Below are 26,472 nucleotides of genomic sequence, written 5' to 3'. Positions count from 1 at the left end.
AACTGCTAGAACAGGGCCTCATCCTCTCTGATTGAACTAACCTCGTTATCTCTAGCTTGCTTCTTGCTTGCATATATATACCTGCCCCTGGAAATTTCCACTACTTGCATCCGACAAAGTGGGTATTCACCCACGAAAGCTCATGCTCTAAAACGTCTGTTAGTCTATAAGGTGCCACAGGATTCTTTGCTGCTTTTACAGATCCATACTAACACGGCTACCCCTCTGATACATACACACAATGTGGGGGTGGTAAATTTGTGTTGCACAGGTAATCTTAATTCTGGCATTTTCTAACTTCTAAGTGCTTGACTTTGAAACTTTACCATTATTTTAACATATCTTAGATGTCATATATATAAAGCACAAACAGAGCTTAGAGTTTGTGCTTTATATACCTGAGTATCTGTAAAGCACTCTGAAGATGAAATAAGTATTATTTTTTGACAGACAGCAGGATCTCACGCACACTACTTTTTCCTAGTTCATGTTGAAGTTGTTAAAATTCTCAAAATATTAAATATAACTATGACTGTTTTCAGGGTTGACTGAAATGCAGTTTCTAAAAAATGTGCTGAATATTATTAATTTCTCAGAAAATGAAGTTGTTAGAGGCCTTGTGGCGAGGTTGCTTGTATTTTTAAACCACACACATACACACAAAGATTAGTTGTAAGTATCTGGCGACAATGGCAAGATATGCCAGTATCTCAGACAAAAATGTACAGTATGATTTTAAAATGTTCAAAGTGTATAAAAGTTCACGAACATATTTTGTATATTTTCAAAATGAATCTTTGTGAATCTTTTGTGCAGACACATCATTCTGCCACTTTACAATCTAGTGCAATGAGCTATGGAAATGATGCACAAAATACTCGGTAATAAGAAACTATGGCTAATGGATGTGGTGTGGTACCTACTGGCTCTGCTTCCTTCAGATTATGGAACAGATTCTTTAGAGAAAACCAGTAGATAACTTCCTAAAAGTATCAAAGATGGGTCATATCCTGATTCGGAGTGAAGGAAAAGAATGTTGCAGCAACTGTAATGTTTTTATTCTATGTTTGTTAACCGCTGATTAAGAGCCTTATGTACTTGAGAAAGTAAATTGTTAGTACACCAAGTGTAGAGTAGCTGTAGTTACTGGGGAATCAACTCTGGATGAAGCAGGATAGTTGGTGCTAAGAAAGATTCAAAAAAAGACAATGTCATCCTGAGCAGAGCATGAAAATCAGGGGAACATTGCCAACATCAAGTGTGTATGATCAGTCCCAAAATGTCATACCCAGCCTTTGAAATTGTAAAGTAGATAAATAATGGAATAGAGAGACAAGATGGATGAAGTAATATCTTTTACATTTATCTCACCCACCTTGTCTCTCGAATATCCTGGAACTAACACAGCTACAATAACACTGCAAACAAATAATAGACTAAACATTTCAAATACCCAAATACTAGAGAAGTCTAAGTGTGGAGCTGAACTTCATAACTCAGATCTGTTTCTAATGTAAGTAGAAATATTTTTTCTATCTGTTATTAATCATGCTTGTTATGGTAGTAAGCCCAACCAAGAGCAGGATCCCATTGTGCTAGGCACTGTACCCATACAGAGTAATAGACAGTCCCCACCCTGAAGAGCTTACAGTCTGCCTGTATTGGATCAGGGACTTGAACTCAGATCATGACATCCCAGGACTGAGAGAACCCTAATCACTGAGCTCTTGGCACGCACACACTCTCTCTTGCTGTCTCTCTCTCATAATATTTTTCAGCCAGCCCTAACCACCTACATTCAAGTTAAGGATTTCTATATACGGACAGAATTTAAGTTAGGGGCAACACTCAAGTTAAATCTTCAGTGAAGACAACTCCTTAGAAGGATTGGAGCCGCCTGATCCTGCAAACACTTACTCATATATGCTTAACTTTACTAGCATGAGTAGCCCCATTGATTTCAATTAAGTTTAGTTAAGCATGTGCATAAGTGTTTTCAGGATCAGAGCTTCAGATTGTAAGCACTATGAGGTAAGGACCATGCAATCATATGTTTGTTTTTTTTAAATGTCAACATCTAGAACATTGGGGGCCAGTCTTGATTGTCTCTCTGAGCACTAATGTAAATATTAAATAAAACAAACAACAGGAAAGAATGGTTTAAAAACATAAGTTGTACGGTCACAGCAACCCTTTCAATTGTTTCCATGTAACATTGTCTCAGAAGTATAGGCTAGTGATTGTGGGTTGTGGCGTTGCTCTATAGGACTCTTTTTGCAATTTTCCTTTCCATCTTCCATTTTAGTTCAAAATTCAAATTGGGTTCTCAGTCAATGAACTGAGAGGGGACTGAAGAGATATTTTCTCCTTCCCTTCACTTTTTATTATCGTATTGATACTCTCAGTGAGGCTGCAGGACTCATTTTCATCATTTCCTCTCTGCCCCAAGATTTTCTGTGTGGGGCTGAATCTCTGTTCTGCAGAAGAAAATAAAAATAGTTAAAAATATAAATAGCTGCTACTTGTAATCACTGTAAATTACAGTGCTTCATTATTTTACCTTCTTTACTTTTAGTGGAATCTTATATTAAAATCCATAGGGTCATTCATTAGGGGAGCTATTTTGGATTTTAGACTTTACATTATTTTAGGTGTTTTTAATTAATTCTGATCTTAGGAGTTTTCATTTAAAGACACTTATTTCCAGGGATTTAAATTGTTTTTAAGGGAACAAAAAGCAGACAGTAACAAGGAATTTGGCATTGGCCCAGGCCTTCATTCATAACAAACCTTTAAAAAAAACAACAATGACTCAGCAGAGGCACATTTCACAAACCAGAAAGGCTTGCTTTGCTACATTACAACTGCATTGGTAGGTGCTTAATCACAGTAAATAATGCACTTGATGCTTTATTTTTTTAAAGCAAGTGCCATAATGTATTGCTTTAAATTGGTGCATCACACGCCTCTCAACTAAAATAGCTGTCAGATATTATTATCAAAAGTCATCAGAAGAGGCAAATGTCCTATAATTAGACCTAGGGTATTAGGCTGAACTGGCTGCTTTCATAGTAACACTGCAGTGTATGATAGAAAACTGTTCTTCAATCCAAGTACATTACATGACTTCCTTGAAGTAATAACTCTGTCTGTCTGTCATTATTTCTTGGCAATAATGTATTAAAAATATGAAGTGTGATCTGCTTAGGCCCTTTTGAACCCTGACCTTGCAAACACGTGGATTACTGCAGAGCCCTGCATCCACACAGAAAACTGACTTCTGCTAGAATATATTTGCAAGATCAGGACCTAAGGCTCAGATCCTCAGCAGGTATTCCGGTGTCTAACTCCCAATGGAGTTATAATAATAATAATAATAATAATAGATTGTGTAATAATTAAGGATAGGATTTAGTCTGGACATCACGGATTCTGTGACTTTACTGGACCTCTGGGACATCTTCAACTTCAGCTGTCAGCAGCTGCGGAGCTGGAGCTTTGCACTCCTGCCCCGTGGCTGGAGCTGGAGCTGGGATTACTCACGCCCCCATGGTGGAGGGGTTTGGCAGTCAGCCCCCGCCCCAGGGAATTCCAGCAGTCATTCCTCTCTCAGACCTCCCCCACCAGTTATTTTTAGTAAAAGTCACAGACAGGTCACGGGCTCCCTAGAATTTTTGTTTATTGCCCTCAACCTGTTGTGACTTTTACTAGAAATAACTGTGACAAAATCTTAACCTTATTAAGAATTATAGAAAAAAGGAAAATAACTTAATCAATCAGTACTGTCATAGAGAGATCATACGTAAAGTAAAGCCATCACGCTGAATATCACTGGTTAAAGGCACTTCGACCCAGATCCTCAAAGGTATTTAGGCACCTAACTCCAGTGGGAGTTGTTATTAAAAATAATTTAGTGGTTTCCATGAGTGCCCACACGGTGCTAGGTGCCGTACAAAACAAAAAGAGGCATAGTCCCTGCTGTCAAAAGTTTACATCCTCAAACTGCTTGATAGATAGTAACAAAAAGGGACACAAACAAACAAGTGAAGCAGCCGTGAGGTGACTAACCACATTTTGATGATACTCCACAGAATGTGTGGAGTTTTTGTTGTTTTTCTTAATTAAAGATATAAAAATGATCACCCTGTGATCTTGCCATTAGCAGATGGCTAGCTTCTTGTAGGCTTCTTGGTAAAGATGAGCTTATGTCTCTGTCGTTTGTCTCCGTTTTTTGACAGACAGCAATTGTGACAATTATGGCAATTTCTTGCACTATCCTGGACAAACCTCACTGAATTAAGTTCAGTATCTTTGGAGTTCATTGTTTAAATTAATGGTTTATGTATCCTTATGGACCAGGGATTGTATATAATTCCATGGGGGAGAGGAACCACAGCACTCCAGGAACAAGAACAGCAGGGAGTGATTAGGCAAATTCACTCAGTCATAACAACTCCAGAGAAGCACCATAACCTGGAGAAAGGCTCTCATATACTGGTTCAAACTAGATTCTCCAGGGACCAACAGATAAGGAAAAGGTTTTGGTTAAATAGCCTGAGTTAAAACTGACTCAGGGCCTTCTTTCCAATCCAGCAAATGGACAGGACCTCTGGTCAAAATAGGGGCCCAACCTTTAGGGGAGGGTTGGTGGGATTTTGGCCTGCTGAGTCCCCATAACACTGAGAGTTCTTGTTCTGAGCAAAGAGTGTTATGAACTTGAGCCACAGGAAAACCCCTGTGTGCGGTCTGAAGGACTAGTCACTGTCCACAGCCCTTGCTGGAGCTGGGGTGATCTCTGGTAAGCTTGTTAGCATGTGTTTCTCTGTATGCTTTATACCTTAAAAACAAATGTGCTTGCTTAGAAAGAACTATGTGGTAACATAGAACTGTTGGCAGTTACTCTGTTATTGGTCTCTGAAGTGGAAGCACAGTAAACATGCTGGCCATTTAGGCCCATGGTGGGCAACCTGCTGCCCATGGGCCACCCATGGCCCGTCAGGGCAATCTGCGGGCGGGCTGCGAGACAGTTTATTTATATTGGACGTCTGCAGCTCCCAGTGGCCACGGTTTGCTGTTCCCAGCAAACGGCAGCCACTGAGAGCTGCAGGTGGCCGTGCCAGCAGATAACCCTGATGGGCTGCGGGCGGCCCATGGGCAGTTTGCTAGTCAGGAAGCCATTCAGCCTGGAAATACCCATGCTGAGGTATTTCTCTTCCCATAAGGGAAGAGGAATAAACTATACAGGTATAAAGTACCTCTGTACCAGTATAACTGCATCCACACTAGAGGATGAACCAGTGCAACTATTTCAGAAAAAAAAAATCAGGCCCCTAACTAGCAATTATACCAGCACAAAAACTGTGTGTCAATTTGGCCTTATAATGCAAAGTGACAAGCCTGCTTATCTAATGGCATTGCTCTCCACTGCTACACAGAAGGTTTAGGTTTGATCCAGGCCCTGCCCATACTAGGGATGACAGCTATTTGCTATCACACTTGTCCAAAGCACAACATTACTGGGAGTTGCTAACCTGTGCTATTAGAGATACTCTTGCAAGTTATATTTAACTGACTAATGTAGGCCAATAGATCTTGGAGAAATACCTAGTTGTGCAATTCTCTTTAGAAGCTGTAGGTATCACCAGTGAAGTCTGTTTACTGCTTGATGACTGGAACCATATTAGCCATGCAAATAAACAAAAACCTTACCCAGGGTCAAAATAGGGTTCTCTGGTTTCAGGGAGGGATTATTTATTTATAACACAGCTATGCAACAAACTACCTCCCTAGACGTCTGTAGCATTCTGTCTTAACACAGTTTGGCTCCCTCTGCACTACAAATAAAACAGAGTCCAGAGACACAATTACAACTAGAGCTCAGCAAAATTTGGAATTTCTGTGCCAGGGAAGATTCTGACATATTAACATTTGTTTTCACCTCAAATCAGGACATGAAGTTGAATTTTCATAAAAGCACTCCAATGGAAAATTCCTGGCTGGCTCCAGTTACAACACTGTTGTCCTCTGACTCAGTTACTATATGGGTCCAATTTCAAAGATCATTTTGACATAGCCAGCTAACCTGGCTACATCAGTTTCAGCATGTTCACACAATAGATTTTCAAGCACAACTATTTTCCAGACATGTTTGCATGTCCACACCTAGCACAACTGGCACATTCTGGGACAATCTGAGCAACTGTGCTATATTGCTAATACAGAGTATAATTGATGCACTCCACACACTCAAAGTTGGTTGCATAGGAATTCTCGAGACAATCCCACAATCCAACAGCCAGTCCAGGCATTTTGATCAAAAACAAAAACCTCCTTGGTGGTTCATGCTGTTGCACCATCAGGTTTTGTGACTTTTCTGCCCAATTCCTAGTCCCTATTTAGGCACAAAGATGCTCACAGGAGACTGGTGGAGGTGGCTCCACATGCAGAGGTTATTGTGTCTCCATCTTGCCAAACTTGTCCATGGGTAGATGAGTCTGGACAAACTGATGTTGGCCCCCTATCAGGATAAAATTATGCTTGAGTGAAGTAAATAACTGGCTAATGATCGTATATATGATGAAGCCCACTTTCTACTTAGCAGTGCGGTGCTAGCCCTATTAGCATGCCCAAGCCAACCATATGTAAGCTATCCCTCTGCTATGGAGGCTGGGTACAGACTACCATTCCCTGGCCCACATGTTCTAGGTGTGAAAGTTAGTTTGTGGTGGGTGAAATGGTGTCATAAATGTGTGCACTGGTACAAGTCCTGTTTGAATGCTACAGCAACAACCCAGGGGTTTTGAATGGCTGTGGGTTTTCCCAAAAGTGCTGGGAATATTGCTATAATTCACATTTCCATTCTTTGCCACACATCTGACTTCAATAACTTTAAAAGCAGATTTCCCTGTGCTCATGATGGCCTGGTAAGGTTCACAATGGCCGAATTTTTAAGACTTCTAATATGTACAGGAAGGGACAGGACAGGAACACTTTTCCAATCACTTAGCAAGTATTATTAATAGTTTTTCTGAGCTCATTGTGCAACTCTTGGGGATAAAGTCTACCCTTTGTGACTCTGGAATAATGAAGGCATATCCAGATTATGGCAGCTCTTCAGCTATCACAGGAACAGAATGATAGTGGAATGTGCCTTGGTGAGATTGATGACAGTTACCTGAATTACAATTCCATGATCATTGCATGGTTTATAACTAGCAAATTATGTCTTTCATTTTCAAGCCTTCTGCCTTCATATTCTTTCCAACCAACACGCAGGTATAGTTTATACCCACACTATTGCTGCACACCAAGAAATCATAGATGAGTTTACAAAGCAAAATTTTTATTCAGAATTGAACCCACCAAACACAGCATGTAGCTGGAACACCCACTAACCAAAAGACTACTCCACACAGCCTGAAAGTCCAGCAGCAAATGTAAAGGAACACTAACACTGATACACATCAGAGATCTTCACAGTGTTTGTCATCTTCACTATAGTTACCAACTCATGGGCCATATGTAGGGGTCATCGTAGAGCTAAAGAGAGCGTGAACCAAAATGTCAGCTCTAAACACCTCCAAATTTTGAAAAAATGCATCTGATCCAAACACTGTGTCAATCTCTAGATTACACAGCCCTGATTGGGTAAAGAATTTATCATATTCAAAAAGGGATTGGACATTTATACAGATATCAAGAAATCCAGAGTTATCAGAATTCATGATAATAAATTTGAAAAGGATGTTAAACCTCATGCTTCAGTGTTTAAGGCAAATCTCTATTAGAGAGCAGAATGAGGTACCTAGTGTAGGGGGCAGATTATACCCCATTTGGCTGCTGTGGGTTCTTACACCTTCCTCTGAAGCATCTCAAGCTGATTGCTGTCAGAAACAGGATACTGAACTAGATGGTCCTTAGGCCTGAACCAGTCTGGTAAATTCCTATGTTTCTAGGTGCAAAATTTGTTACAAAACCACAAACCGTACAAAACAGGCTTGTTTTCAGTATAAACTCAAAACTCAGCCTGCTTTCAAGTGAACCAAGGGACTTGTTTAAGACTTCTCATCAAAAGTATATAGAACTCTCAGTTTTGTACTGTGTCAACCCAAAGCCAAATACAACCATGTGCTTTTGACATTTGGGCAGGTTCAAATGCAAAAACTTGAAATAAAATTGAAAGGGTACAAGACCATGTAGAGTGAAACCCAAGAAAAGGTTTTCACAGATCTATGCAAATAGAAGCCATTGAGTTTCTCTTTGCACTATACATAATGGCATATATCCTACTCTCCTTATTCATAATAATAGCTCCTTTGTCTTCACTGGGCTGCCTCAATATGGCAAACAGGATTTGTCCAACAATCTTCTGTGAGCTCAAAGAAATACAAAGGGAAAGAAAATTAGGAGCTGATTCTCAATACACCAATTTTACACAGGTGTAACTTCATTGGCCTCAAGGGAATTCCTTCAGTTTACACCTGGTTAAGGGAAAGGAAATCAAGCCTATAGTTTTGACCTAACAGCAATCATAAAAAACCTATGGGCCTGTTCTAGCCTCAGCTATGATCAGCAGTTTTTTCACTGATAGGAATTGAGCCCTGCCCTATATGAAGAAACAGAAAATTGGACAACAACAAACAGAGAATTCACTGTGCCTCCTCCCTTTACCTGTCTGTCTTTCACACACACACTTCCTCTCCTATGTACCTCTGCTGCGACAGGCTAAGAACATGTAAAACTGAATTTTTAAGTTGAGGGCAAACACTGCAATTTTATATCCACCCAAGCTAACAGTAGTCTAAAAACACATTAAATATTTACTTTTTGATTATGATGAACCTAAGCAGTTCCTGGAAGCTAATAACTCAGCAGTCGTATAAGGAGGCAGGAAAATCTAATTAAGGCAATAAGATACTGCAGCCTACATTTATACAGTGCTTTTTATTTTGTGTGGTATGGTGGTTTGCCCTAGAATTCTTTTTACCAAAGCTCATTATGAGCCTGATTATTTGCAAAAAAAGTAACAATAATCCAGGATGTAGCTCTAGTAGTAATAACAATTTATATTCCAATCACTTTGAAAATTAACTAGTTGACTCTCACAACACCCTTGTCACATAGGTAAGTATTATCCCTGATTTAGAGAAGGGGGAACCAAGACAGAGGTTAAGGGTGAAATACTGGCCCCAAAGAAGTCAATGGCAAAACTCCCAGGAGTTGAAGGAGTTGATGTCAGAGCTGGGATTAAAATTCAAGCGTTCCTGGCTCCCAGGAACTAGATCATGTGTCTCCTTATAGTCATCTAAGTTTGTCCATTAATCATGCTAGTGTTTGTATATTCCTCAAATACCTCTTTAAAGTACCTGAGCATTTTTAAAAGCCCACCTCCTGGTTTTTTTTCTTCTCCTTATTGTAAGTCATTCAGAGTTAAGAATGTGCCAGGGAAAGTAAATCATTTTGCTGATGTCTCATCTAATGTCTAGTGGCAGGAATTCAACCATTTGGCTCTAGCAGCAGCAGCAAACACCCTGTTTCCAAATTTCTTCACTTCTCTCTCTGTTTGGTACATGGTCCACAAACTGGGTAAAGACTCTGTTGCAATCTGGTCAATTCTAACTTTCTTTTGGTGTCCTCTTTGAAGTTTATGTAGTGAGTGCATTTACAACACTTTGTGAATGCAGTGCTTGATATGCTATATGTTTAAACTTTTCAGTTATTTGCTTATCTGAAGCCTGTTACACTCAAACAGCCCTTGGTATACATACTGATATAGTCCCTCAGAATTTCTTCAAATAACGACACACATAGTTTTCTTCTACCATCACCTTAAGCCCCCCTATATTCACACCTTACACACTATTGTAATAATCTTTGTACAAAATATGCCTTGTGAGGCACCATTTGAAAACTAATAATAATGATCATTAATATTCTTGTGTGATGTTTGTACGCACTGGGTATTAAGAGTTATGGATGTGTGACATTACACCCCATATTCTTCATAGAAATATGGTTATGATATGAATATCGCATAACTAAGATATACTTTATGCAGGATGGCTCATGTAAGGTATCATCAGAAAGGTTCTAAGTTACTGAATGTGATTATCCAATTTGTATGCATGTATCATTTCTGTATCTAAGGTTAGGAATATGGACTGTGTAACAATTACAGCTGGGTGTGTATTTGGGAGACACCCACCAGACAACAGTCCATCAGCTTTGATGGGCCGTTAGGAAGAAACAAGACTGTGAAGATACTAATCTCTCTCCCTCCTGAGAGGCATCCTGGGATGTAGCTGTGACACTACCAGGTCAGGTGGTCCTGTCACCTGATACAAAATACCACCTTGGATGCTGCTAGTACTTCTTCTCTGTGGGGGATGGGGAGCAAACAAAGATTTCCCACCTTAGGTAAATCCTTTTTAAGGCTGGGGAGGGGGCTAATCTGGACTCTTCTCCATTTCCTACCCAAGAAGAAAGACTGCTGAAAGTACATGAGGAGAAAGGCAGGGGTGAGTCCGGACTCAGACAGGGGTCCAGTCTGTAAGAAGAGATAACTGGGACGCTAAGCTACAGAAACTCTGCATCCTGCCTTATTCAACATCCAGGGTGAGAAATTACATTTTGTGACCTGTTTCTTTAGTGAATCAAGCTTAGTTTGCGTGTTTTGTTTTATCTGCTTAGTAACCTCTTTTGTTCGGTTTACTATCCCTTATAATCACTTAACATCTGTCTTTTGTAGTTAATAAACTTATTTCTTGTTTATAACATAACCCAGTTTGTGCAATCCATATCTGGGAGGGAAAGAAGCTGTGCATATCTCTCTTCATGTTGAGGGAGAGGGAGAATTTTTATGAGCTTGCACTGTGCAGATTTTTCTATATAGTGCGAGACATATACCTTTGGGTCTGCACTCCCACGGAGGTTGGCACCTGAGTGCTGGGGCAAGTCCCTTAAGCTGAGTCTTTCCAGAGCTGATCTCAGTGTCTGTGTCTTTCTGCAGCTGGGTGTGGCCCTGCCTGTGTGTGTGCTAGAGGAGGCCTAAGAGCCTGGCTCAGCAAGACATGGCAAAGGGCGCCCAGGTTGGCAGAACAGGTGGGCTCGGTGGCATCCCAGTACATCAGGTGGCACCTTAAAGGGGGGCAACCCATCACAGGATGTATGCTAGAATTATAACTAAACTGTGTTTAAACTAGACCTGTCGGGGGAGTTGGTAAACTGGTCTGCCTTAGATAAAGGAATGTGTATTTGATTTTCTGATCAGCCTGGTCTTCAGGCAAAGACAGTGAAGGTCCATTTTTACACATTAGATAAACAAAGCTATTAAGCTAGCAAGTGAGGGAGGAAAGAGTATGGAGCTTTCCTCACCACCAGCTCCATGTCACCTTCTTCACAGCTTGAATAAACTTTAATGGGTAATCCTCAGAAGAATCCATTTAAAAGTTTTATTGATCTATAAATACTGGGACACTGAACCTCAAGTGATAAGCAATTGAATCCAACTGATTGTATTCAATATTACTGTTTTATAAAAGTGTATAGAGTGAGGTCTTTTCTGGGAGCTAATCACACACTGGTGATTAATATCACTGTGAAATGTATGTATTAACACTGTATGAGAAAATATGGATACTTAATGATATTATGTTTTAAAATCTATGGCCAAACAGGTTCCCTCCCAGGCAGGAGAGAAGGCAGCTATTTACCTATCTCCTAAGTAAATTAAGCATGGTGGCATCAAAACAATGGAAGCCCTATTTAAATATGGGGGGATGGGAAGCCCACAGGAAAGGAAAAACAGCATGAGGTCATCTTGCCTCTTGAAACAAAGTAACTGAATTTTGTGAGATATGAGCAAAGACAGAAGCCATCTTTGGCATCCATCACTAGACAGACACAAGGGAACAGAGCTCTTGCAAGCTGAGAAAAATGGGTCCTTCAACCAAGAAGTCTGGGTCTGAAGTCTCTGGAAACTGAATATAGGTGAGAAACCAACTTGAACAGAGACTATACCTTGCAGGATTACATTTCAGATGTATGTTTTTACATTTATTTGCTTGTAACCTTTCATACCTCTCTCATGGAACTGGAAAGGACCTTGAAGGTCATTGAGTCCAGTCCCCTACCTTCACTTGCAGGACTAAGTACTGATTTTGCCCCAGATCCCTAAATGGCCCCCTCAAGGATTGAGCTCATAACCTTGGGTTTAGCAGGCCAATGCTCAAACCACTGAGCTATCCCTCCCCCCTTTGTAACTTGATTCTAACTTGGCATCCTATTGTTAATAAATTTGTTATATGTTTACTATAAACCAAGTGTTGTGTTCAAAGGGAAGGGTGTATTTGCCCCCAGCTAATAATCTCTGATGTGCTTTTGTGTCTTTAAAGGAACAAACAAACCTTATTATTTCTCTGAACTGTCTAGGAGGGGACTGGACATTGCAGAGCACACGGTTTGGGGAAAATCTGGGACTGGGAGTGTGTCAGGGTCCCGGCTTGTTACCTCAAAACCTGAATTTTGGAGCACGGCTACACTTTTTTTTCATAGCACCTAATGGCCCCAATCAGTTATAAGGGCCCCATTGTCCCAGGTGCTGTACTGCTCGTGCCCCAAAGAGCTTCTAATCAAAGTACACCTCTACCCTAATATAACATGAACTGATATAACACGAATTCGGATATAACATGGTAAAGCAGTTCTCGGGGGGGGGGGCGCTGCGCACTCCAGCAGATCAAAGCAAGTTCGATATAATGCGGTTTCACCTATAACGCGGTAAGATTTTTTGGCTTCCGAGGACAGCGTTATATTGGGGTAGAGGTGTAAATGTACTGAATGTTTCCCCCTCTCCCCACTCTTCTTATAGTGCTCGTTTTCTTAGATTGTAAGCTCTTTAAGGTAGGGACATCTTGGTTTGTACAGTACCATGTACAACAGGTCCCCAGTTCTCTGGGCACTGCTATGATGTAAATATTAAGTAATAATAAATTAATAACAAATCTTTCTTGTCATAGGCCAACATTGTCCTTCACTCTTATAGAATGCCTTGGTAATCTCTTCTGTTTTGTGTTCTGTTCCTTTACCAGCATATCCCACGATTCCATTTCTTTCTCTTGACTGCTGCCAGATGTTAAGCTACAACTTTTAAGGTACTTTCCACAGATCTTTTCCTGAGCACCATCTTACAGAATCTGCCTAGCTAGACAATAATCATCTCCCCCCATTTTTCAGTCTCTTCCTCATACCCCTCTTTGGTAGTGATACCAGTTTTCCCGGTTTTGTGTTATCTGCACATCTGTACAGCTCGGCACATATTGCATCCTCCAGCTTGCTGGTGTACTCTGCCTTTAAAATGTTGTGAAAGAAATTTTGTGAATATGCTGATGACACACTGCTATGTATCTAATTTGCCACAAGCTATACCAACACCATTGGAAGGATGTCACAATTCCTTCAGGATTTGAACATGTGAATGAAACCCAGACGTTTGTTGGAAAAATAACATAGCAAAACACAAATTATCCAACAAGTTCTTTGGAATGTATTGGAGACATTTTTTTATTTCAGAAGATGGAGGTGTTCTAGATTTGTTTTTGACAAATAGGAAGGAACTGGTTGAGAATTTGAAAGTGAAAGGCAGCTTGAGTGAAAGTGACCACGAAATGGTAGAGGTCATGATTCTAAGGAATGGTAGGAGGAAAAACAACACAATAAAGATAATGGATTTCAAGAAAGACTTAAGCAAACTCAGGGAGGTAGTAGGTAAGATCCCCTAGGAAGCAAGTCTAAGGGGAAAAACAGTTAAAGAAAGTTGGCAGTTTTCCAAAGAGCCATTATAAAGGACACAAGAGCAAACTATCCCACTGCATAGGAATGATGGGAAGTCTGGCAAGAGACCACCCTGGCTTAACCAGGAGATCTTCAATGATCTGAAACTCAAAGAGTCCTACAAAAAGTGGAAACTAGGTCAAATTACAAAAGGATGAATTTAAACAAATAACACAGGTATGTATGGACAAATTAGAAAGGCCATAGCACAAAATGAGATTAAACTAGCTAGAGACATAAAGGGTAACAAGAAAACATTCTACAAATACATCAGAAGCAAGAGGAAGACCAAGGACAGGGTAGGTCTGTTACTCAATGAAAGGGGAAAAACAACAACAGAAATATACATCACAGCAAAGGCTCTCATCATAGGATGGACTGCAACAGAGAGAGATTATGTCATGGATCTCCTCCGCTCCCAGTCACTGTCTTGTGGTCTATACCCACCTCCCACCCACAGTCACTTAGTATCCCTGGGGCAACCCCAGTGTTAACTTACATTAAAAGCATGATGTTAAGAAAGTGGTCTGTGTATATGTAGCTGTCCTTTAGTGCAATCTAGTGACTGTAAACGAATAGGTGAGCCAGCACTATCTGACCATCCGACTCTTCACAGACCACCAGTATACTCCATGAGTCACAGTTTGGGAACCTCAGGACTACATCAATAGTGCTATGTCTTAATGAAGGTGAGGTGCAATAGGCAAAGCCCAAGTTGGGGAGTGTGAGGATCCATGGGCCAGGAATCCAGTTCTGCCTGCTCCTGAGTGGCTGCTGTGTCCACCCCACCACCTCACAGCTCTGGTGAAGTGAGGAACAACAACTTATGAGATTGATAGGTTCAAGCACACCTGGAGGTCCTACCGTGTTTCCTGGTTGGCCCAGGCATGCTATTTAAGGCTTTTGGAAAACACCTAGAAGCTGCCTGTGCAACTAGACAGATCCCTGGCTTATTGCTGCAGACCCTGCTGTGTACTCCTGATATCTTGCCTTGCTCCTAGTTCCTGGCTTCAGCCCTGCTCCTGATACTCAGCCTTTCTCCTGGTTTTGATTTCTGGTCCCCCGCTCCATTCCTGACACCTCACTCTATTCCACTGACTCTACTTCAGCTGACTCCCTTGGATCTGGCCCAGTGTGGCTCATTGACTTTGACTCCAACTTGATCCTATGGCATGACACTAGTATGGCCTGCTGCTTCTGGACTTGCCCCTCCAGACTAAACTCAGATCGTGTTCTTGAGTCCCCTCCAACCCAAGCCTTGGCCTCGACTGGCACCCTGTAGCCAGGTTCTTGGCAGGCAGGGCAAAAGTAATGTTAACCCATCTTTGTGTCCAACTGATTCTGTGTTGCTCCATGGAGATCAAACAGCCCACATGTAAGTTATGGGGGTTTGGGGGCTGCTCTAAATTACAGCAGCTTCCCTAGGGGCTCCCCCCTGCCCACTATCCTATTGTGTCTCCTCTCACTCCTGGCCTAACCCTTGTGAGTGGGGAGATAAGACTAGCATAACAGGGCTGGGCCAGGGGCAGAATCCCACCCCAATTATTTCAGTTGCTAATGTGAATGCATTCATCACATAGACAAGATACTCTTTCAGTAAAGAATTGATTTAATGACTAATCAAGTTTTGTTAAGTCCCTGAGAGGAAGTATTTCAGAAGATCAGTTTCAGTATGGTGGGAACATGCACATGTAATAGCAGCTGCAGGAGCAGTCACCAGTAGCAATGTGTAGGAGTAAAATTACCACCAGTCACAAATATAGTCTGCTTGTGACCTGAAGGACACATTCCCTCAAACAGGATCTCTCTCAGGAACCAGGATGACCTTCCAAGAAAGCAAGCAAACAAAATGCCCTAAGAACTATAAAAGGGAATGATGATAGTGGCTTCCTTAGTCATTGTCAGCCCTGCTATCCTTTAACAAGCCAGGGCTCCAAACAGACATCACAGTCAGCTAATCGTTCACATGTTGCATCAGGCACAGAGCACACAACATTTTGCTCCAAAAAAAAAAAATCTATGGCCCCACTTGAGAAAAGAACTTAGCATGTGCTTAAAGTGTAAACATGTGCTTTCATACTGTTCTGAAGATGGATGTTTTTCCTGAAACGGAACCTATGTCTGCTGAGGTAAAATAATAGTTCAAAGTAAACAAAAGGAGCAGTGTTATGTAAATGATTCTATATTTCATTCTCCTGACAGTATGGATCTTCAGCATTTTCATTCTGACATGAACAGCAATTATGCATTTACTTGTGTTAGTTACTTACCTTTCATAAGCAACAGAATGGTTATCATACTGAAAGGTTTGAGACTATTTACCCATACAATTTACAGCACACACAGTAGCACAAACCATTTCCAGCTAAAAAAGTGGTGGTGCTCAACCTTAGGGGGAAAAGAGAGCTCATTCTCTGGCCTGGTCTACACTACGCGTTTAAACCGGTTTTAGGAGCATTAAACCGATTTAACGCCACACCCGTCCACACTAAGAGGCTCTTTATATCGGTATAAAGGGCTCTTTAAACCGGTTTCTGTACTCCTCCCTAACGAGAGGAGTAGCGCTAACATCGGTATTACCATATCGGATTAGGGCTAGTGTGGCCACAGATAGACGGTATTGGCCTCCGGGCGGTATCCCACAGTGCACCACTGACCGCTCTGGACAGCAATCTGAACTCGGATGCAGTGGCCAGGTAGACAGGAAAAGCCCCGCAAACTTTTGAATATTTCCTGTTTGCCCAGCGTGGAGCTCCGATCAGCACGTGTGGTGATGCAGTTAAAAATCAAAATAAAGAAAGAGCTCCTGCATGGACCATGCGGACGTGATCGCTGTAAGGGCAGGCAAATCTGTTCTATCAGCGCTCCGTTACAGAAGATGAATTAAAAAACATTTTTAAAAAATCTCCAGACAGACGCCATAGCAGGGACTCAGCGCACTGCTGCATGACAAGCGTAACGGAAAGCCAAGGAATCAAATGGACGCTCATGGACTGGAGGACTCAAGCTATCCCACAGTTCCTGCAGTCTCTCTGAAAAGCATTTGCATTCTTGGCTGAGCTCCAAATGCTTCTAGGGTCAAACACAGTGTCCGCGGTGGGTCAGGGCATAGCTCGGCAATTTATGCACCCCTCCACCCACCCCCAGAAGTGAAAGGGAAAACAATCCTGTCTTGACTCATTTACATGTCACCCTATCTTTACCGAATGCTGCAGACAGACCCAATGCTGCAGCACTCAACACCAACATCCTTGCTCCCCCCCCGCCATGGGTGGCTGATGGTGCAAAACGACTGGTACCCGTTCTCATCATCAGCCTATTGGCACATGGGGCAGTGCAAAAGGGCTGGTAACCATGCTGACTAGCATCCGTCAGGTCGATCAAGGGCGCCTGGCCCTAATTTTTCCTGGTAGATGGTGCAGTATGGCTGGTAACCATCGTCATCATAGCAACAGGGGGCTGAGCTCCGTCAGCCCCCACCCTTCATGTGTAAAAAAAAGATTCAATTGCCCCTGGACTAGCAGAGGGATGCTGGGCTCCTCTCCTCCACACTCCTTACTGTCCTGTCTGGACTATCATAGCAGCTGGAGGCTGCCTTCCACTCATTTCTCACTAACAAGTCAGTGTGTCTTATTCCTGCATTCTTTATTACTTCATCACACAAGTGGGGGGACAATGCTACGGTAGCCCAGGAAGGCTGGGGGAAGAACGGAATCAACAGGTGGGGTTGTTGCAGGAGCATCTCCTGTGAATAGCATACAGCTCATAATTTCTGCAGGATCTGACACAGAGCAGCTGTGCTCTCTGATACAGTGGTTCTCTAGTACACTTGCCCATATTCTAGGCAGGACTGATTCTATTTTTAGATACCAAAAAGGAGGGATTGACTCAGGGAGTCATTCCCAATTTTGGCTTTTGCGCCCCTGGCTGATCTTAGCCAGGGGCACTTATGACAGCAGCAAATGGTGCAAAAGGACTGGTAACCATGATCATCTTATTACCAATTTATGGTATGGTAGATGGTGCAGTATGGCTTGTAACCATCTCTGCTGTCATGCAAAAGCAAAAGCATGCTTCTGTGTAGCGCTGCTGAATCGTCTCTGTGAGCGGCATCTAGTACACATATGGTGACAGTCACAAAAGGCAAAACAGGTTCCATGATTGCCATGCTATGGCATCTGCCAGGGCAATCCAGGGAAAAAAGGCACGAAATGCTTGTCTGCCGTTGCTTTCCCAGAGGAAGGAGTGACTGACGACATTTACCCAGACCCACCCGCGACAATGATTTTTGCCCCATCAGGCACTGGGATCTCAATCCGGAAATTCCAAAGGGCGGGGTAGGCTGCGGGAACTATGGGATAGCTATGGAATAGCTACCCACAGTGCAACGCTCCAGAAATCGACGCTAGCCTCGGACCGTGGACGCACACCACCGATTTAATGTGTTTAGTGTGGCCGCGCGCACTCGATTTTATACAATCTGTTTTGCTAAACCGGTTTATGTAAATTCGGAATAATCCCGTAGTGTAGACGTACCCTCTGTGTTTCTCTCTTTTCATCTTAAAGGAAGAAGTTAGGAAACAGATAGGCAGTGGGTGCAGAGAATTGTGTCATCCCATGAGAAGGTGATGAATCTCATAATGCACACAGGGATAGTTCTTTAGCTGAGCTATAAGAATCTACTCCAGCTTGGGATCTGCTCCAAGGTATATTCTAGGAGCCTAGCCACTTTGATATTTGAGTTGCAATCCTTTCTGGTGAAGGTTGACATTAATTATTTTAGTTTTAAGTGCATGCTTAAAAAATCTGGAGCTACAGTATTAAACCTGGTTTTTAATCATATATAATAGCACAGATGCTGTACAAACAGATTTGCCATGGTGATGAAATGATGTGTATGTATAGATAAAATCAGATCATAATTTTTCGCTTAAGTACTGAAGGTCAAATTGATGATTAAGTACCTTCTGTTCTAGGTGGTTTGTATGTGCTAATATAATAATGTGCATATTGTTTATATATAGTGTAATGAAAGACTAAGATATTTAAGGCAAATCTAACGAGGAAGAAAAAGGGTGGGACTACTTGGCAATAATTCTAGTCCTTTTGAAGGTTCATGCAATTGCTGACTAGGCCCTCCCTGCCCAGGTGGCGTTTTATGAGCAACTGAGTTTCAACTAACTCCTGACCTCAATATTTTGTGAGTTGTGCCAACTTGCTTTTTGCTTTGTTTTTTAAATAACATTTTTTAAAAGAATGAATTTAGTGAGGAAGGATACTTCTGGCTTTCAGAGCCAGTCTATGTTGCAGTTGGAAATGTGATTAGTGCAGGTATGTCTACCTGAGGTGCAGCTTTAATGTAGCTAGTGTGGGTATGTCTTTAATCTAGCTAATGTTGCTAAAAATAGCAGTGAAGACACATTGGCATGGACCCTGGTGCAGGCTGGATAAGGCCACCTAGAACCCTGGTATGTATTCATGTTCATAGCCCACACACCTACATTACTATTTTTAGCTTTATTAGCTAGATAAAAGCTACAGTAGGTATGCCTACCTGAGCTATAGTCTTACCTCCGATTGCAGTGAGGACATACCTTCAGACCTGAACCCAGCAATAGGAGACTTTGGGTTCTATTCTCCTGCCACAGTACATAACTAACTCCCACTGAAGTCCTTGTAGATTGACGTTAATGGGGAGATGTTTTGTGTCTTGGGTTCTATTTTCAACTAATCCATAGAATTTCTCTGTGAGCATGGGCACGTCACTTATCCTGTCTGCTAAAGTTTGTATCAGTTCTAGAGCTGGTCAGAAAAATTCCAATATAATATTTTTTCATTGCAATTTGCTGATTTGTCAAAATTGAAATGTATGGCAGAGATGGTTCTATTTTTGAAAAAAATCTGATAAAACTCTGCCCAAACTTGCTTGGTTTTCTGCCAGTTTGCTTGCCCGGCTCTGTGGCAGCCTGGTCAATTTTAATCGAGGCAAAAAAAAGGGAGTGCCTGACGTTCTGTATTAGGTCCCATGTTGTTTAATATATTCATAAATGTACTGGAAAGGAGGTTGGAATGGCAAGATAGCAAATTTCCAGATGACACAAAGTTATTTAGGTTAGTGAAGACCAGAGATGACTGTGAGGAAGGAACTACAGACAGACCTAAACAAACTGGGTGAATGGACAATACAGTGGCAAATGAAATTCAATGTCGATGAATGCAAAGTAATGCACATTGGAGGTAAAAAATTATGCTTCTCATACTCTTTATAGGTTTCTACATTAACTATATAAACCCAAGAGAGGGACATGGGAGTCACTGTGGACCGCTCTATGATGACCTCTGCTCAATGTGCGTCGGTGGTCAAAAAAGCAAAAGAAATGTAAGGTTGCACAAGAAATGGTAGGGTGAATAATACAGAGATTATTATAATGCCTTTATCTAAATCAATGGTGCAACTTCACCTGGAATATTGTTTTGCAGTAATAGTCACCCCATCTCAGAAAGGATATTGCCGAACTAGAAGGGGTTCAGAGAAAGACGATGAAAGTGATCAAGGGCGTGGTTAAACTCTCACATGGTGAAAGACTGAAAAGATTGGGATTGTTTTCCTTAGAAAAGAGATCAGTAAAAAGGGGAATAATATAAAATAATGGATGATCTAGAGAAGATAGATCAGGAGATTTCTGTTCTCCCCATGTCACAACACAAGGACAAGCGGACATTCCATGAAATTAAAAGGGGAGATTCAAAATCAATAAAAAGAAATACAATGTATAATTAAACTGTGGAACTCACTGCCAAAGAAAGTCATTGAGGCCAAGAGTTTAACCAGATTCAGAAAGGGACTGGACATGCATATGAATATCAGGAATATCTAAAATTATCATCACTGATGATAAAAAATATTGGGCTTAAACCAGTCTACATTAGACACCACGATGAGAACTAATGTGTGTGGAGACAGTTTAGCCCACATCTGGCTACTGTCAGTTCTTATATCTTCCTCTGAAGCTTCTGGTAGTGGCTACTACTGCCAGAGACAGAATACTGCACTAGGTGGACTTCAGGTCTGATCCAGTATGGCAATTCCTTTGGGCCTATACTTTGGGCCTGCTCTTACAGTCCTTACTCAGGCAAAACTCTGATTGCCTTCAAATCCCAATGGGAATTATTCCTCTTGGTAAAGTGTGCAGGATCAGCAGTTTGTTTTTGCCTCCTTTCATACTTTGTTTCATGCATAACATGGAGTTTTCACTCTGTGTCTGTCTGAACGTATTTGATTATTAGCTGAAATCATTGCCAGGGTTCAAATGACTTGAATATTTTGCACCAGGATTTTCCATAAATGAAAACACACAAGCACAGAGGGGTCCATGAAAGTCTCTGACTGCTGCTATGGACTTTTTCTTGATGCATGAGGTGGTGCTTACAGTGCATATCTGGACAAGTATTCACTAACTGCACACAAATCCTTTTTCCATTAATGACAGCAATATGATATGGGCCATGTCTTTGTATGTGTTTCTGCAGCACTTAAGGACTGCAAGCTTGATTAAGGCATCAGAGTGATATTGTAACACAGATTGCACATAATGAATAATAATAATTAATAGTAAGCAGCAGAAGGGACTGGACTAGTTTAGCCTCAAAAGAAATGTTTAACAAAAAAATTGAATAAATGAACAAAAAAGAACAAGCTTGTAAAGAAAGCAGTAGGGGAAGGAATACTGAGCAGGAAGAGCTGAATGGATGGAGGTCTTTAGAACAGGTTTGACACCTGCTTAGTGCCAGCCAAGCACACATCCCAGCATGTGGAGAGAAGTCCAAAAAAGGAATCTTGTACAACCTAAGAAAATAGTAAGAAGCAAACCGGTCCATCCACCTACAAGCTGAAAACAGCCAGCCAGCCTGCTGTTACATGCTGTTCTGCAGGAAATCCAGCTACTGTGAGGTAAGTGCTTTATACTCTTGGGCCTGGATTCTTCTCTCACATGTAATGGCTTAAATCAGGAGTAATTTCAATGAAGTCACACAGATGGAAGTGATAGAAGAAGCAGGCCCATAATTTCTGAGGTGAAGTTGTGAACTGAACCACTCCCTGCTCCTTCACCTGTAAGACTGGTTTTGCTGTCAAAGGTATTTTGTGGCTAACTTATCAGTGGCCAGGTTTCCATACCTGCCCCAGAAACAAATGTATTGATATGATGTAGCACTTAAATACTTCTGAAAATCTCACTCAGTGTCTTTTTTATATATTTACTTATAGATGCCACAATTCATTGAGCAATTGTTTTGCTGTTTACTAGAATCTTTCAAATAAAGAATTAAACCACTGGCCTATTGTGATTTACTTTGATGAGGTCCTCAGATATCATAATAATGGGTACTTTGTTATAACCTGAATAGATAGTGAGAGAAGACACTAAGGCCATGTCTACACTACAAACTGTGGTTGATAAAAGTTACATCAGCATATAGCCACCAAAGTTTGTATACTGCTCGGGCATGTATATACATGGCTTGTATTGGCCCTCCATGTATTCACTAGGAATGCTTGTGTTGATGCAAGTGTGGTGCACCACGGGTAGGTAGCCCAGTGTGCCACGTGCCACCATCCATCGCAATGCCTTTGGGGAAATTTTCACAATGTGTTGTGGGATAGAAATGACTTGCCCAGGGATCTGCGTCAAGTTCCAAGCATGCAACTTTCTCCATCCCATAATGCCATCCATATCCCATAATTTTCATGCCTTTTTTTTTAAATCTCACAAACCCGCCTCACATCTCTGCCATGGAGCCCACAGAGCTCTGCACTAGTCTCATGAACTTTGCAAATACAGAATTCATGATTCTCCTGTATTTGGAGACCCATAGGAAGTACTGCACCAATGGGGGACATGAGGATTTCTGCAAGGATAGTTTGTTGGGGGACATAGTGAAAAACAATCAATGTTGTTGGCTGCAGACATCTGACTGCTGCTTCTGGCTCTGAGAAACAAGCACTGACTGGTGGGATTGCATTGAAATACAGGTTTGGGATGATGAGCAGTGGCTGCAAAATTTTTGGATGCAAAAGGCCACATTCCTAGTTCTGTGTGCCGAGTTTGCCCCAGGCTTCCAGCATATGGACATCAGAATGAGAGCTGCATTGACAGTGGAGAAGTGACAATCGCAGTCTGGAAGCTTCAAATGCCAGATTGCTACTGGTCAGTGGAAAATCATTCTGGAGTTGGAAAATCCACAATTGGGGCCATTGTCATGCAAGTGTTTAGGGCCATTAACCATCTCTTGCTATGCAGGACTGTGACTCTCAGCAATGTGCAGGAAATAATGGATGGATTTGCAGGAATGGGGTTCCCATATTCCCATGGGGTAATAGATGGCACACATATCCCTGTTTTGGCACCAGCCCACCTTGCCACAGAGTACACCAACAGAAATGGCTACTTTTTTATAGTTATGCAAGCACTGGTGATGAATATCAGTGTGGGCTGGTCAGGGAAGGTTCATGAGAGTCTTATTTTTAAGAACACAGCGCTGTTCAGAAAGCAGCAAGCAGGGACTTTCTTTCCTGAGCAGCAGATTACCAATGGTGATATTGAAATGCCAATAGTGGTTCTGGGGGATCCAGCCTACCCCTTGTTCATTTGGCTCATGAAGCTGTGCATGGCCACCTCAACAGGAACAAGGAAAGATTTAACTACCCGCTCCACAAGTGCAGAACGACAGCTGAATGGGCTTTTGGTAGATTGTAGGGAAGCTGGCAGTGGTTGGTCATTAGATTGGATCTCTGTGAGAAAAATATCCCATTGGTTAGAGCTGCCTGTTGTGTCCTGCATAATATCTGTCAGGTAACTGGGGAAAAGCTACCACGAGGGTCACAGGCACTGATTTTTATTTTTCCCAGTGGGTGCTCCACCCCTGCTCCGCCCTGAGTCCCTGCCCCACTCCACCTCTTCCCCCAAGGCCCCACCCTCGCTCTGCCTCTTCCAGCCCCTCTCCACCCCCCTGAGGTCCACTGCCCATGACTCAGTGCTCTCCGTCCTCCCTCAAGAGCCTCCCCCAGTCACCAAACAGCTAATGGGCAACCACGCCAAACAGCTGATGGGTGGCCATACCCAACAGTTGATTAGCGGTGGTGCCAAACAGCCCCACCGAACAGCTCTGGCTGGTTGGTGCTGAGCATTCCCTATATTTTTGCCGTGGGTACTTGAGTCCCAGAGCACCCACATAGTTAGCGCCTATGACCAGGGTAGAAGGCAAAGGTGCAGTGGCTGTCAGCTGACTGAACAGCCAGACACGAGGGCTGTTACAAAAGCCCAATGTGGCATTATATGGTTGAGGGCGGCTTTGAAAGAGCACTTTAACTGTCAGCCACTGTCAGCTCTCAGCTGGAGTTTTCTTTGATCCTGGAGCGTTGGGTGCTGCTAAGAACTGTGTAGTGCTTGCTGTACATTTAAAATATGACTGGGTGTTTTCCTGAAACTATGAATCATGAGGTGCTTGCTTTGCCTTGACCATCACTCTGCATTCTGCAATATTGTGAATTAATAAAGATAATTTGAACATAAGTACATAAGAACAGCAATACTGGGTCAGACCCAAGGTCCATCTAGCCCAGTATCCTGTCTTCCTACAGTGTCCAATGCCAAGCCCCCCAGAGGGAATTAACAAAGCAGGCAATCACCAAGTGATCCATCCCCTGTCGCTCATTCCCAGCTTCTGGCAAATTTGATTCTTCAAAAATAGAACTTTACTGAGTGGGGAAAAAACAGTGCAGAAAATTAATGTGCAAAAACCCCCACAGTCAATGTTATACAAATTTTTAACATAAATGAATGGGTGAAACTTTAATAATAAGAAAGCGAGTAAACATTTATGTCCATTTGAGTCCACAAGTATAGTCCATTTTGGCTACACATACACTAGCTGTGGTTCTCACAGTCGTATGCTGTTATACCAGCAAAAAAGTCCTTTTGCCGGTATAGCTTATTTTGTTCAAGGAACTGGTGTAATACTCTTTTACCAGTGTAAGCAGCATCTCCACACTGAGGGCTGCATCAGCAAATCCTTTCCAGTGTGGATAAGGTCTAGGTCCATTGACTTTTGAAACCTAAGTCACTTACCCACTTTTGAAAATGTTTACACCTCATGTTTCTAATACAGAAAATTAAAAATATTAATTTTAAAAGAAACTTTTCATGGTTGATACAGTCTCCATGTGGGGAAACTGAGGTACAGAGCACTTATGGCCCAGACCCACAAAGGTGTTTAGGCTCCTATATATCTTTGATTTCAATGGATGTTAGGATCCTAGATACCTTTGTGCATTTCGGCTTAAGTGACTTGCCCAAGGTCAGCAGTAAGTCTATGGCCGAGAAAGGAATAAACCCTGACTCCTAATCCCATGATTCAACCACAGGATCATACTTACTTTCCCCTGTCCATTTTAATATACCCACATTTTATTTATATTGCCATGAACTGTAACACTATATGGCACAGGACCTAAACACATAGCAAGACCCCGGTCCTGAAGAGCTCAGTCTTAGGCCCTGACCCTGTAAAGAGACCCATGCAGAAGAACCCCCTAGCCCATGTGCAGCCCAGTGACCTCTCTGAGGTTCCACACAGGCCCGGAGTCCACCCTCAAGGTTCAGGGCCTAAATGCACGACAGACAGATCTGAAGTAGAACTCTGTGTAGCTTGAAAGAACCTCTCTCTCTCTCTCACCAACAGAGGTTGGTCCAACAAAAGATGTTACCTCACACACCAGATAAATCTGTTAGTCTTTAAGGTGCCACCAGACTCCTCACCCACCTTATCTCTCTAATATCCTGGGACCTACAAGGCTACAGCAACAATAAATGACAGACAACAGACAGACAAAGGGAGGTATGCAGCCTGCTTCCTGGAACAGCCGAGCTTTCAGAAGTATATGGAAGATGAGGGAAGGACACTGCCATTAGCATGAAAGACGTCACAGAGCAGGAGTGGATGAAAGTGACAGAGACAACAGTCAGGAGAAAAACTTGGGTGGATCACAGGGTGCTGCAGAGAGTGTATGAGGAGATTAGAGAAGAGATGAAGGCAGAGGTGGAGCTATTGCAAGTTTTGAAAATAAGGAGAAGCTTGAATTTAGTGAATTACGTAAACTGGATATATCTACATACATATATGTATTCAAGGAGGAGCATGAGTATCTGAGTATGAGGAGGAGCATGAGTACCTTGGTCTACATACCAAGTAATACTGGGGTAATTAACTAAAGGAGTGGTTTTAAACTGACCAGAGGTGCAATTTAGAGAGGACGGGGGGGGGAGGGGAGGGGAGGGGGCACCTGACCACTCCCAACCTGAGTTTCGTATCACATTTGGGTGAAGTTTGCAGCAGGAGGGAAGATACTGCCCCTCCTCCATTGTGTCTGCAGCCTCAAGGCTGCCCCTATTCCCCTCCCGCACCAAAGAGCTGTCACTGGCCAAGCTGCTAGGACTGTGAAGCCGGCCTCCTAATCTGCTGCACAGAGAGCAGGGGCTCATGTTTGGGTGTCCTCCTCCCCTCACCCATGCATAGGCCCCAACTTCCCCACTTTCCTGTGGGTGCTGACCCTCCCTCTGCCCCCGGCCCTGCCCCCCACTCCAC

The 26,472-nt window shown here is 42.3% G+C and overlaps 1 long non-coding RNA gene across 2 annotated transcripts in view; it reads right to left on the bottom strand.

Moving 5' to 3' along the window:
• Positions 1-2,144: 2,144 nt before the first annotated feature.
• LOC120405982 overlaps positions 2,145-26,472 on the bottom strand; it is a 66,818-nt gene continuing 42,490 nt past the window's right edge. For both annotated transcript variants that reach the window (XR_005599028.1, XR_005599027.1), the window contains one exon: positions 2,145-2,477. This is a non-coding gene — a long non-coding RNA (uncharacterized LOC120405982). The remainder of the gene's footprint in view (positions 2,478-26,472) is intronic.

This window comes from Mauremys reevesii, linkage group 5, assembly GCF_016161935.1.
Source record: "Mauremys reevesii isolate NIE-2019 linkage group 5, ASM1616193v1, whole genome shotgun sequence".
In the NCBI taxonomy this organism is placed as follows: domain Eukaryota; kingdom Metazoa; phylum Chordata; order Testudines; family Geoemydidae; genus Mauremys; species Mauremys reevesii.
The sequence above is the reverse complement of the archived record's forward strand: the minus strand, read 5'-3'. Positions and strand labels throughout refer to the sequence as shown.